We start from the raw sequence: 14,233 nt of genomic DNA on the forward strand, positions 1-14,233 counted from the left end.
GACTTATGCCATAACATTAGAATAATAAAAGACTTAGAATGCCAGAGTAAAGCTTCAGGTGGAAATTATGTCTGACGTTTTGGAACAATTCAAGTTAGAATCAAACAAAATCCAATATAATCGATTTAAACTGGGCCCGAGGGAGAGATGTTCTTTGTTAAAAAAAAAAATATATATAAATATTACGAATAAATAAAAGCAGTAGATTTTTTATTTTTAAATTATACAATTTATCAATAAAAAATATATAAAATTTATAAAAGAAATTAAAGAAAAAGACAAATAAGCAGAGAAAGAAAGAGAAGTGTGAGAGGGGGAATGAGGGATACAAGAAGAGAAAGGAAGAAAGGATGTGTAAGAAATTTGAGAATAAGGATAACTGATGTTGACCGATGCCGAATCTTTCCTGTTTGCATATCTACAACATTTGTAGTTTTTATTTGAGTCAAACGAATAAGAAGAAAAATCAAATAATAATAATAATAATGACGAGGAGGTTTATTTGCTACAAGAGCCACGGTTGACTGGAAACGTAGGACGAATTACGAAGTTGGTGATTAGTAAAAGATGGATTAGGTATGAAGAACAAAACTGTGGGAAAGTTGGTAAATGAATTTTTTTGAATAGTGGGAGAGCTATCATGGGGCCAATCAAGGAAACTCTCAGGTGCAAGAATAGCTTAACCATAACTAACTGTCCTCTCCTAGATCTCTTCTCTGGGTTACAGCCATCTATAGATATTAGTCTTTCAAACGGGCAATTCCCACCATTTTCACCCATCTCTCAAAATATTCACATAGGAACCAATATTTCGATGCTCATTGCTCTCATACTGCTAATATTCCCAATTTCTGGAAACTTTCTATAATCACCTGACTGCAAAACCTCTGGGAAAAGCTGTCAGCTTGATTTTCATTGAAGCCCAGAATTTCTGCGAGAACATCGTCACTCTTACCAACTTCCATTGATAAGTTCTACTGCCTGTTATGTGACCTGACTGCGATTGTGAGAACTGATCAACATTCTCGACAATAGTTATCCGATCTCGGTCAACGTTTGATCCATAAATGCAATTCAGACAATGCAGTAAACGGCAGTATATCGTGACTCACAAGTGGCCCCTTACACCTTGTCACTGTCCAAGAATCCTTACACATGGGACCATCTTAATACATCATAAGGCACTACAACCTGATCAGTTGAAAACTGAAACAAGATACAACTGTCGGGCAGTGATACACATTAGAGATGCTATTTATAATCACAACTTCTATTCCACCATTGACGAGTAACTTCCTCTAAGTCCATGTCGTCGTGTGTCTAACTGTCTTCACAATAATTTTACCCATGTGAAGGGTTTATTGAGCAAGACACTATTTCATCAGGATTTTCGGCCAATCTACAAAACAACTCACTGCGGCTTTACTTCAACAAATGTTCAGCTGCAAACCCACTGACTTTCCTTCATTAATGCATATAGCCATTACAATTTGGTATTTATTCAGTTCATGGATGATCATTTCGATTTCTGTAACATCCGATGCTAAAGGAGAGGTGTTTGTGATCTAATTTAACCTGGTCTTCTCATATCTCAGGGAAGGAGGGTTTTTCCCCTCAACATCTCTAAATTCAGCAGAGATGGATCAAGAGGCTGAGTATACAGCAGCCATGAGGCTGGTGACCTTTCATGCTTGGATTATAATGATGTGAAAAGTTTCCAGTAAAACTTTATCTAATGTAACCACTGAGAAGATTCCACTGAATTAAATCATCTTCAGAAAATGTGATAGAACTGGTTATGCTAAGTATTAGGAATCGAACATTGTCGCTACTGCTAAGGACTGGTAGACAACCATATCAAATGTTTTGGAACCAAAGAAATCTGAAGTTTCCGACTTCAGAGAGTTTATTCACTCTTTACACCTTCCGAAAGTGAGTCACACTTCATGGTTAGGAAATGTGTAGAAATGACAAAATACAAATCTCGTACACAAAGATGAAAGCTATCGTTTATATTAGCCAAGACGTTTTAATCTTTGGCAACACTATTTACAAATATAATGGTCTCTTCAACAGCAATTTATTGAGAGAAAATGTTTCTAGAACTAAATTATCTGCTGTCGTCTCTCTTTAAGTCCCACTAAATTGTAATTTCAACGTTAAGAAATACAGATAAGTCAATGCAAATCTGATCATTTGTTGTCTGCGTCTATTGTTCATTGTGACATGTTTTTGTGAAATTACCAGCGTATTGTGTTGTTGTTGTTGTTGTGGTGGTGGTGGTGGTGTTAATGGTGGTGGTGCTATTAATGGTGGTGGTGCTATCATTGTTTAACCCCACTTCAGTTCTAATTCACCAAACCTATAATCAAAGAAGAGATATTTTGCATTAAATGCAAAGTAATTCTTTCTAATGTTACACGAACCAAAGCGGTGTGTGATTCCAGGTTTGGGAACTGCTATTTCTAGTAGAGTGAGTAACCACGTAGAGCTTTCCTTGATGCCTTTGTAACCGGTGATATTTTTAATGGTTTCTTTCTGTGTCAATACCTTTCACTTTTATTTGGTCATTCCATTCAGTTTACAAAATTGTTGCTGCTAATATTGTTACTGATGCTGTAATTATAGCTGAGGTTAAGTAGTAGTAGTAGTAGTAGTAGTAGTAGTAGTAGTAGTGTAGCAGCAGTAGTAGTAGTAGTAGCAGCAGTAGTTGTAACCGTTGTTGTTATTGTTTAGTCCTAGTCCCCACACTAACCTTAATATAACAGCGGACCTATAATTAACGATAATCCGTTATTGATCCTTCAGTTTATTTTAGGCTTAGGGTATCAAAGACAACACCAGCCTGCACGTACATCCTTTTTGTAATTTCTATGGTGGAACTCTTACGAGGTTTCTTCAATGACTTCCTTGAAGGCTGCTATGGTTGTGTCACTCTAAATTAGCTCGAATCAAGCAGATCCAAACTTAGTGTTGTTTTCGTTGTTGTTGTTTCCAACGCATGTCAAAACTTAACCAAAAGACTTTCATGCCTTCGATTCAGATTCAATGTATAAAGAATATATTACCCGGAATGCTCTTCCTTTTCGCAATGGCAGGATGTGAGCTGAAGGATATTTGAATTTTTCTGGTAGAGAGATTTACTGCATAACATTTCCCAGGTTGGCCCATACTCTTCTCTTACTTGGTAAGCAAATTAATAGCGGGTAGAAAATCCAACCCAATCTCGAAAATTCTCTAAGCTAGTATTTCACAGTTCGTTAATGATAATCACTTGCATAAAGCAACACAGGAAGCCTTAGGAGTTTTCCTTTGGATAAGTTTGGATGTCATGTGGAGAGGAGAATTCTAAGATATCAGGACCAACTCTTCATCTCTGAGAGAAAGAAAAAAAAACACATTTTCTCTCTCTCGAAATAAATAGTTCCGAAAAATTCATTTCTCAACATAACTAAACATTATATTCAAATCAATCAACTTCGTTACATAGTTTCCCAAAATCGATTTTCCAACCAGTTTTCCTTATTTCGCATAACACAACTAAAAGAAAGTCGAAATTTGAAATTTGTGATGTTATGTCACTCAAAACTTTTGATTCTTAAGTTGGATACTTTAACCATTGAGCTACCCTGCTTCACTAAAAAGAAAAAAAAAATTAAACAGAAGGCAGTTACAATAAATATTGAACGAATCTGAGTAGCATTTTTTTTTATCTTAGAGAAAAATATTTCAACTAAACGTAATAAATTTAAAAGATAACTTCACAAATCTTTTCTAATGTTAAATTCTTGCTTTCTCTCTCTCTCTCTCTCTCTCTCTCTCTCTTTCTCTCTCTCTCTCTCTCTCTCTCTCTCTCTCTCTCTCTCTCTCTCTCTCCATCTGCTTCTATCTTTCTGTTTTCTGTTTGTAATTCATGGTAAATACATAATTGAATTTCATGTCAGAGTGGTAGAATTGACAATTCAGCAATATGTGGTTTTTACACCTAAACTTACCCTGTTCACCGAAAACAATAGTATGACACCATCTCATGATGTAATTCAAGGCAGTTTTTAACTTTAAAATACTTTTGCACAAAACACATGAAAAGCAAAAAGAAAAAAAATAAGGACTTAGATCTTGAAATTCGAGAAAATTAACACGAAGCAAACAAATATATATTTTACTTTAAAATGAAAGAATAAAATGCTTGAAAATATATGAAAATAATAATATAAATGACAATAAAAGAACAAATCAGACAAGAACTCGGAATAAATCTCCCCCTCTCTTTTCCTCTCTCTCTCTCTTTGTTCTCCTTTTCTTCTCTCTTTCCCCATTCTTTCTATCTCTCACCCTCTCTTTGTTTCTTTTTCCTTGTCTTTTTCTTTCCCCGCGTCTCTCCAACAATGAGATAAATATAAAAACAAAAACAAAAATGGAATTGTTAATTAACAAAAGCATAGAATACCCATGAAGTCATACCTTTCATTCTATACGGGAAGTAGCTGTCATGTGACAGGAAGTGCAAGTAAAATAGCCCGAGATATTTATTTTTCTTTAGATTACAAAATTATTGTTTTACGTGTCGAGAAGTCATTGTTATCTAATTAAAGAATACATAGAATGACACAAAACAGAACTGATATCAAATAAATACTCAGTGATTCACGCATTCAACTTCGATTCTTCTTTGATATTTTCCTAAACAGGGATTATAATTTCACATCATGAATCCGATCTTCTATTTCGAAGAATCACATCTGCCCGCTTATCAAAGTTTAAAATGTTAAAACCACTTCAGGAATCGCAGAAATAAATATTATCGATTCTTCACACTGATTTATCTCATTAAATGGTTGTAAGGCAAACTTCCTTTTCAACGAAACCTAAAATTATTGCGGGTAAATTTTGCCAAAGAATCGAAGACCTTTGACGTCTTTCTATTGTTCTACTCACTCTGTGCACCACTTAGAGCACAGGAGCGAGAATTAGGTGAGGACAAAAATCTACACACTCGAACACACCAGTATTTTCTATAAAAACTCATCAGGTCACATTGTTAGATGAAATGGCAGAATAATAAAACCGTCAGAAAATATGCTTTGCGATATTTAGAAGCATAATTTTGATGCTAAATTGAAATCATATTATAATGGGCGTTTTGTCCGTCTGTCCTCTCTTCACGGTCAAACGGCTGGACTAATGGTCATGATGTTTTTTTCGGGATTACAAAGGAAGTAATCAGGAAGGTTTTTAGTGAAGAAATATGATTATCATTTATTGGATATTGAATTTTGTATCAATAAATCACCTTTGATTTTTTTGTGAAAATTCCGGAAATGAGGATTAACTCTGGATCCCCTTCCCCCGTAGAGTTTGTGAAGGTAGAGGGTTTAGATTTGCGACACTATCCCTTTATTTCCCATCATAGATAGCCAGATTTGCTATCTTACTATAATGAGCATTATGTCTGTCTGTCTGTCCATCTCTTTGTCTGTTCGGTGTAGTGGTTAAGAGCACGGACTAATAACCCCAAGATTCAGAGTTCGATTCCAGGCAGTGACCATAATAATAATAACATTGAAAAATACGTTAAGAATGAGAACCCAGTTTCGAAATTTCCCCAAGACAGCTGTTGAAGGCTGGAGGGTATTTCATCTGAAACGTGTTAACAACAAACAAGATGAGGACAAATATCCGTCAAATGTAAATAATGTAAATAATGGTCACGTGTTGTATATAATTTTCTGTTATAGATCTGCTTGGTCAGTTCTAAACTGGGAATTAACTGTAACATCACCACCATCACCACCACCATTAGCACCTGATATCATCATTATCATCACCATTGTCATCAACACAACCACCATTACCACCGCTGTCATCATCATCATCCTGTTCAACACTTACCTTCACCATAATTATAATAAATTCTTTGTAGGGTTCAAATCTTGCTGATGTTAAATGCCCATTCATCTTTTGGGGACGATAAAACAAAGTACGAGTCAGAGTACGACAATGCGGCCCCATCTTGATCCATCAGTGGTGAGTGTCACGTGAGGATCTGTGCCTGGTCACAACTACGTGAAACGCTGAAAATAGATGATGATGATGATTATGACGACGATAATAACACTATAACGGAAGAGAACATTAAGAAAACAACTGGTAGAAGAAGAAGAAGAAGAAGAAGAAGAAGAAGAAGAGGGGTGAGGATGAGGCAAAGAAAGAGAAGGAGAAACAGAAGGAAGAATGAAGGAAATTTAAGAAAACGACAACAGGCATAGGACTGAGTGGAAAAACAAAATCTGAATGATAGTAGCAGCAGCAGTATTAGTAACGGTAGCAAGAACAACACGAGCAGCAGTAACATTTGTAGGAACTACAGCAGCTGCACCAGCGGCAACATCAGCAGCAGCAGCTGTAGATATTGCCAATTATACTAAATATGATGTCTATGAAATAAGATACTAACAGAGAGTTGGAAATCAGAAGTGAAGCATTATTTTGAGCTAACGAGAAGTTATGGCCAAGTTCTATTGGATTTTATGGCTGGATAATATAACACAGGCATAGTGTTATGGAATGGTAAGTGGAGATTGTGGCGGCATCTGTGTTTATTGGAAGAACAGTTTTATAAAGCAAAATTAATGTTCATTTGTAATTACTTATAAAATCCTTGTAGAGGTTCCTCAGTGGATACACAATAAATTATGTGTAGATATGTGCGTATATCTACACACATACCTACACATATGTGTTTGTATGTGTATATATATATGTATATATATATATATATATATATATATATATATATATATGAATAGTGAAAGAGAGAGGAGAGAGAGGCAAAGAGACAGATATAGGAGTGAATGTATTAAATACCACTATCTCTGAGAGAGGAATCAATACTTTCGTGGTTCAAAATGTATTCTTTCACCACAACTTTCTCTCATTCTTTCTTCGTGTTTCTGTTGTACCTGTATTTCAAAGGTCCAACCTTGTCACACTCTGTCACGCAGAATCTCCCCGAGTACTACGTTAAGGGTACATGTGTCTGTGGAGTGCTCAGCCACTTGCACGTTGATTTCACGAGCAGGCTGTTCCGTTGATCGGATCAACTGGAACCCTCGTCGTCGTAACCGACGGAGTGCCAACAACAATGTTTACTCCTTATGCAAAGTTTGACCGCCTTCTCTCCTTATACCTTAGAACCATTATGGCATCTGATGTGGCCTTTTAAACCAGACAATGTTTTCAAAAGACACCCACATAGATTGCATATCCGATTTAGACCACCAAGATTCGCAGATAAGTTCTGATCTTTGTCGATCTTAAAATGTCTTTTGAGGCCTCCATTAGATTTGCAAACCTTCTAGCATACACTGCAATGAATGTATATAGGAATGTATGTATATCTATGAAATATGAGAAACCAAAGATTGTTGACCAATAATGTTTCTAGCATGAAGTCAGGTCCGATTTTGTGGGATTGAACTGCTACTTTAAGTTTTACTCTTCGAGACTGAACGCTGACTACGGTCGAAGAATCCACTTTATAAAAGCATAACTGAATACTAAGCTTTGAGTGAGTTCGAACTTTTAACCGATGCCTACATCTCGTCTCCTCCCTTAAAGAAAGTAAAATATTTAACTAATTGAAAAAACAGTAGCGCGAAATAATGGCTTCCCTTGGGAATAATACAAAAAGATAAGAAAAAGTTCCTCACCATTCTGAATTAGAAATTAAAAATATGAAGATTTTAATCACTAATTTTAGTTATAAACAACTTTTAGCATATATATGCGTGCGTGTATGTGTGTGTGTGTGTGTGTGTGTGTGCGTGTGTGTGTGTGTGTCGGAATCCGAACGATGATCGCGTTTTTTTTACTCGTGAGACTCTTTAAGTTCTGCTATTTTGAGTCAACTGTTAAACTTAAATTTATGCAAAGTCAAAGCAACTTAATTGTTTTTTTTTTCTCATCTTTTTGAACACAGTCACATCAACACACACGCATGCTATTGAAGAATGTTAGGGTTAGGGTTTTCAGACAAATTATGACAAAGTGGTGGAGTTTTGACTACTCTGTGGGCTGAATGGTTTGGGATTCTGCTCGTATCAACTTTTGGTTTCATTCTTGATGAGTATTCTGTACTTCCTTTCCGAGGGCGTTACAGATGCTCTATATTTGGAGCGACAATATTCATTAATAGTAAATTTGGTGGATTATTTTCTATCTTCCCATTCTTCATTTTCCAAAGCCGGGCTATTTCGTACTTAAGAGGGTTGTACTTATCTATCTTTCCGTCTTCAATCTTGACTATTCGTGGGCCAAAGGGGCATGCAACATCAACCATATACCATATATGGTGCATCTTGTCCACCACCAATAAGTCCAGTCTTTTATGCTCTAGCACCTGATCTCTTTGGATTGGAAAATTCCAGAGTATATTGCTAGTCTTCGACTCCACCATTCTCTGTGGTTTGTGCTCACACCACGTCTTGCCTCTCTCTAGTCCCACTTTTCGCACAGTTTCCAATGTAATACTTTCGCTACCTGATCGTGTCACCACAACTTGTAGTGGTTTTGGGAAAGTCTAGGGCAATCATTCGTGATATGGGCAATGATTTCATCCACTCTATTGCAGATGTAGCACATCGGAGACACTCATTCGTAAGGTTGACCCTCTAGTGCATGTACAAAGCTTGGTCTTACGCTGCCGTATTATCATCATCATCGTCATTATTATTATTATCGTTATAATTATTATTATTATAATTTTTTTATGTAGAATTGTAGAATGGCGAAGAAAAGAGATGAGAATATTGATGAGGCATGCACGAATTTAAGCAAGCAAGTAAAAATCTAATTAGGACATTTTGCTGTATTCTTTCTGAGGGACACTCTGAAGCACTGATGTTAAATTGTCAAATAAATAACCAATTTCGTTGCTGCTAATGTGGAAATTATTTTAGCAGTTTTATTTTTCTCTTTGTCATTTGGAAATAATTTTAAATGTAAGAAAGGTATAACACACATACACACATATTTCTTTTATGAATGATATGTGATGTGTGTATTTATGTGTGCGTGTATACTTATTAACATAGACAGATAGATAAACCGATGCATACATATATACACATATAGAAGCACATGCATATATAAATAAATAAATATATATATATATATATATATATATATATATATAAACCCATCTACATTTTACTCTTTTTTGTATCACATTTTCCAATTTGCTATCACATTTTTAAATATAAGATATAAGAATATAAAATTTGTATTAAATTTCCAAACACAATCCATTATGTCTTGTAATAATTAATGATATTGTATATTTGAGAAATGTAATACTGGGTTTACAACAAAGGCTTATTCCACTGATGTTTAAAAAAAGATTCTCTTTGAATATATAGACATTGCAAACACAGAGAAATGTTAAGCAATAAAAAATTCTCACAATTCAATATATACTATTTAAAGAGAGAGAGAGAGACACACACACACAGACAGAGAGAAAGAGCGACAGAGAGAGTACAAAGAACAAAAGAAATTCTTTGAATCCAATTCTAAAATTGTTAGCATTTTATGAAGGATTGCAACAACATGGTTGACGTGGAATACAAACTGTTTGTAACAGCTTCAAAATTTAACAAACCTGATCACCTCCAGAGTCTGTGTAGACAACATCCTTTTTTATGTAGCTGGCATAATTTGATGGAGTTTCAAGATCACTTGGCTGGTTCGTACACCAGACATTTCACGAGGTCTCAAAGCAGTTCATGCTGTGAACATCAGACAAAAGAGAAGATTTATTGGCACATTCCGTTATGTTATATTTTTATTATTTTAATCGGCAAAAACGTACAAAAGTGACTGAAAAGCCACGAATTTTGTGCTTGATACTACTGAAACATTTTATAAGTTTGACATAAAGAAAGTCCACCGTTTCAGGTTGTTCTCTTAGTCAAAGAAATTTTCCAGTTACTGTCGTTGTAGGTTATTATATTATAGTTAGGTTAGTGCTAACATATTTAATACACATCACATTGAAAAAACAAGCAAAGTAATAAATATGCCAGAGGAAAAGACAAAGCATTCTTAAGTAACGAATCTTATTTTCAGTTTAGTGTTCTAGTAAGGGAAACAACTCTAGACAAGATACTGATCTTATTCTAACCTCATCAGTAAAGAATAACCTCGCAGAATTTACTGAAGTTATCTAGAGTGAATCACTAAATAAACGTATACAGTTGTACAATCTGTTGGCAGAAGAAAGTAGAATTGAATTATTCAGAAATGCCATCCACACGAAAAACAATAAAGAAGTTAGTTCCGACATATATAATAAATAGAGCATTCAAAATCTAACTAAAAGTAAATTTAAAAGATGATAAAAAAAGAAAAAAGAATTAGCGAACGGCTAATATTATTTTCATATTTCCATCAAATAGAGGAGACTGTCTTGTTCTGATATGATCAGCCAAGTATGACCTTCACTCAGTACTTGCCAAACTTGCGATCAATTGAATCACTAAGTAAAAAGATTCTCCATTTGTTTTCATAACTTGTTTATTGTTTGTCATGCGGACGACATCTCTGAATCATTTAATTATTGTATTGTAGTTCTTTAGATTTTTCCCCAGCAAATTTCGATCTTATTCGATGTTATTTTCTATTTTATTTCAATTCTTGTTCTGATATTACTTAGTTGACACCCGTATACTACCTCGTTGATGTATCTCTAACATAAACGCACATCTGGAGCATATCAAAATATTTCCTATTTCAATATTGTTTTTATATTTCAATACTTCTATATATTTTTCATCACTGCTCTTCGCATTTATAACATAAATTTTCTTTTAGATTCTCATACAATCTTCACTTGTTCAAAACAAGCACAGAGTATGTATGTATAGACGTACGTATGCATGTTTATATATATATATATATATATATATATATATATATATATATATATATATATATATATATATATATATGAATGAATGACTGACTATGTATACGTGTACATATATATATGTGTGTGTGTGTGTGTATGTCTCTATGTATCTGTATATGTATGTATGTATGTATGCATATATGTAAATATGTATGTGTGTATATGTATGTATAGTTTTATGAGCTGCGTATCCTTTATTGAGCACACTACATACGTTGGTTCGCATAACCTGCCATGATAACATCACGCAAAATATGTGTTATTTATTAGCTTAAACTTTTGTAGCTCTTTTTTGAATAAACTTTTATTTGACTATTTTCTTTTGATATATAGTTTTAATATACTACTTCGATCTATTGATGTCAGGTTCTATTTAAACAAAGGTGATATTATTGTATGAGTTCGAAATAGAATGAAAGGCAATGAAAACTAGACCCAACACGAACGAAACTTTCGACCACTGTTACAAATATTTTGCAATGATACAAGATTATTGACAATAAACATTACGGACGATATTTTGTGATTCACAACGATTAGTTGTGAACCATTATTAAATAGGGCCAATGTTAATCAACTTGAGATATTGTAGAATAATTAAACAGATTATCCAACAGTTTTTTAACATGCAAATCATGCTGGAAAGTCAAAAAGTTCGAGTGGTGGTTAACGCATCAACTGGAAGAAAATATGAAATGTAACCATTACGAAGTCAACTCTCCACATTTTTCTGCAATATAAACGTCCTTTTTTTTTTATCACTCTTTACATTTTACAAAAAGGAATTTCTAAATCGAAGTTATAATAGAAACGGTTGTGGTTACTGTTTGGCATTCTTTGAATTCTGGTGAAATTCATCGCAGAAGAGATAGCAGAGAATTCATGCCAAGAAATTGTGCGCCAACGACTGAAATGTTAACGTTAAACATTCCTCAGTTGAAAACGAACAGAACTCCCATGAAAATGTCAGATCTGGCAAATAACAGCAGCAATTTAGTGAATTCGGAGACAAAACACAAACTCATCCAATTTATACACCAAAACGATTCAATATGGAACCCTGTTTTTTTTTAGCCCTTTTGATAAGGTTTTGCAGTAGTTTAAGATTTCTTTGAATAATTCATTTGTTCTTGGGCATCAAAGATCTATGCTACAAGAATAGACATGTTTCCTTTAGAAAAAATTGTAAATTGTAATTTTTTTTGTTTCTGACGTTCGACTGCAGCCATGCTGGGGTATCGCTTTGAAGAATTCAATCGAAAGAATCAATCCTAGTATTTACTTTTAATCCTAACTCTTATTCTCTCGGTTACTTTTGCACAATCGCTAAAGTTATGGGGACATAACCTCACCAAAACTAGTGCTCAATCGGTGGTTGGGTCAAATACAAACCTAAGGATAGACACACACACACATATCCAAGCAAATATATATATATATATATATATATATATATATATATATATATATACAAGCATAAAAACATACACATATACGGTGAGGTTTTTTCTGTTTCCGTCTACCAACTCAACTCACAATTCTTTGGTCAGCTGGAGACTATAGTACAAAACAGTTGCCCAAGGTGCCATGCTGTGCGACTGAACTCAGAAACATGTGATGCCGTATGCATCCTTATATATCGATGCATAAAGGCTTCAACTTGACTTCAAACAATACCATCGCTTGATTTTTCTCTTAAAGAAGCACACATATAGCTTTTCAGCCGTGCTAAGGACCTAAGCCTTCTCACAGAAATGTGACCACGATGGGCGTCTCTTGCAGCAGGTGTTCAAAGTTTACCCCCACCCCTAACGTAGACACCTGGCTTCATTCTGTCATAGAAATTTTCATTGGGTGTTTTTACTTTTTCAGTCAACCAATGATAATGTGTGACACTTGAGACACAGAAAACGAATATTACGTTGTATATTTGGCATGGCAGCAATACTTTGAAGCTATAAAGAAACGGATGGCACAACAGACCCAGTTATGAAGCATCTGTCCCTTATTTAAAATTTATTGGGGTTTAGTTCTTTTCATAAAATAGATTCGATTTGTATTCAGCCAAAGAAATCAATAATTTTCATAGAAGCTAATTTACAAACAGATATATCATGTTTATTTGTCGTTCCATTTTCTATTCTGTTGGTGATTTTGTTCATTATATTTGTTGTTTGGTGCAAGTTATGAATGAAATTAATACAAGAAACTCTGTGAAAAAACATAGATGCAAAAATAAAATAATTTGTATCACTTTGTAGAAGCACTCTTGTTTGTCCAATTCTACAAAACTCTATGAAAATATTCTTGTCACAATTTTTTCCCCTCCACCTACGTAGCTTATTTGTGTGAAATGGTGTGTCGGTATTCACTTGTGTATCTTTCTGTGTTTAAATATGATATATATATATATATATATATATATATATATATATATATATATATATCATATATCAGCACAGGAACGTGCTTATGTGCATAGATTCATATGTAGGTATGAATATACATTCCGACACATATATACGAACACACAAATATTCATATGCATATATATGTGTATGTATGTACGTGTGGGTGTGTGTATATGTATTTGTATATGATTGTACAACACATTTTATATGTGTATGCATGTATATGTATATAATAATACATTGGTGTGTATACACGTGCATATTTATTTACATCTTTATTTATTAATCGTTTTTGTTGCTTGTTGTTTGTTTCATTTTTGCATTTTATTTATTTCTTTTTATATATTTTGATAATTGATTTTTCAATTGTTTTTTTGTTCTTTATGAGGTTATATTTAAATTCATGCTGTTCTTATACTCTCATTTACTCTTATATGTGTGTGTTTGTGTGTGTGTGAACGTATTTATACACACACACACACACACACAAACACACACACACACATATATATATACACATGTGTATATATATATATATTTATTTATGGAAAAATATACACACATACCTAAGTATATCAGTAAGAATACCCACAGTGACACAGTCACACACACACAGATACAAGTGTGTGTTTCCCCTGTTTTTAAAAATGAACAAAAAAATAAGAAAAGAGAAGAAAGGCGGACAGAAATATTGATAGAGAGAAGGAAAAAAATTTAAAATGAAAGAAATAATTGGTTCCTACATTTTAATGCATTAATTGAGACGGCAAAATCATGAAGAATATAAATAAAAGAAATAAAAGAAATAAAAGTAAATATTGAATATAAATAAATATTGGTTATAAGAAAAAGG

This window comes from Octopus bimaculoides, chromosome 16 (assembly GCF_046866305.1).
Source record: "Octopus bimaculoides isolate indiv1 chromosome 16, ASM4686630v1, whole genome shotgun sequence".
In the NCBI taxonomy this organism is placed as follows: domain Eukaryota; kingdom Metazoa; phylum Mollusca; class Cephalopoda; order Octopoda; family Octopodidae; genus Octopus; species Octopus bimaculoides.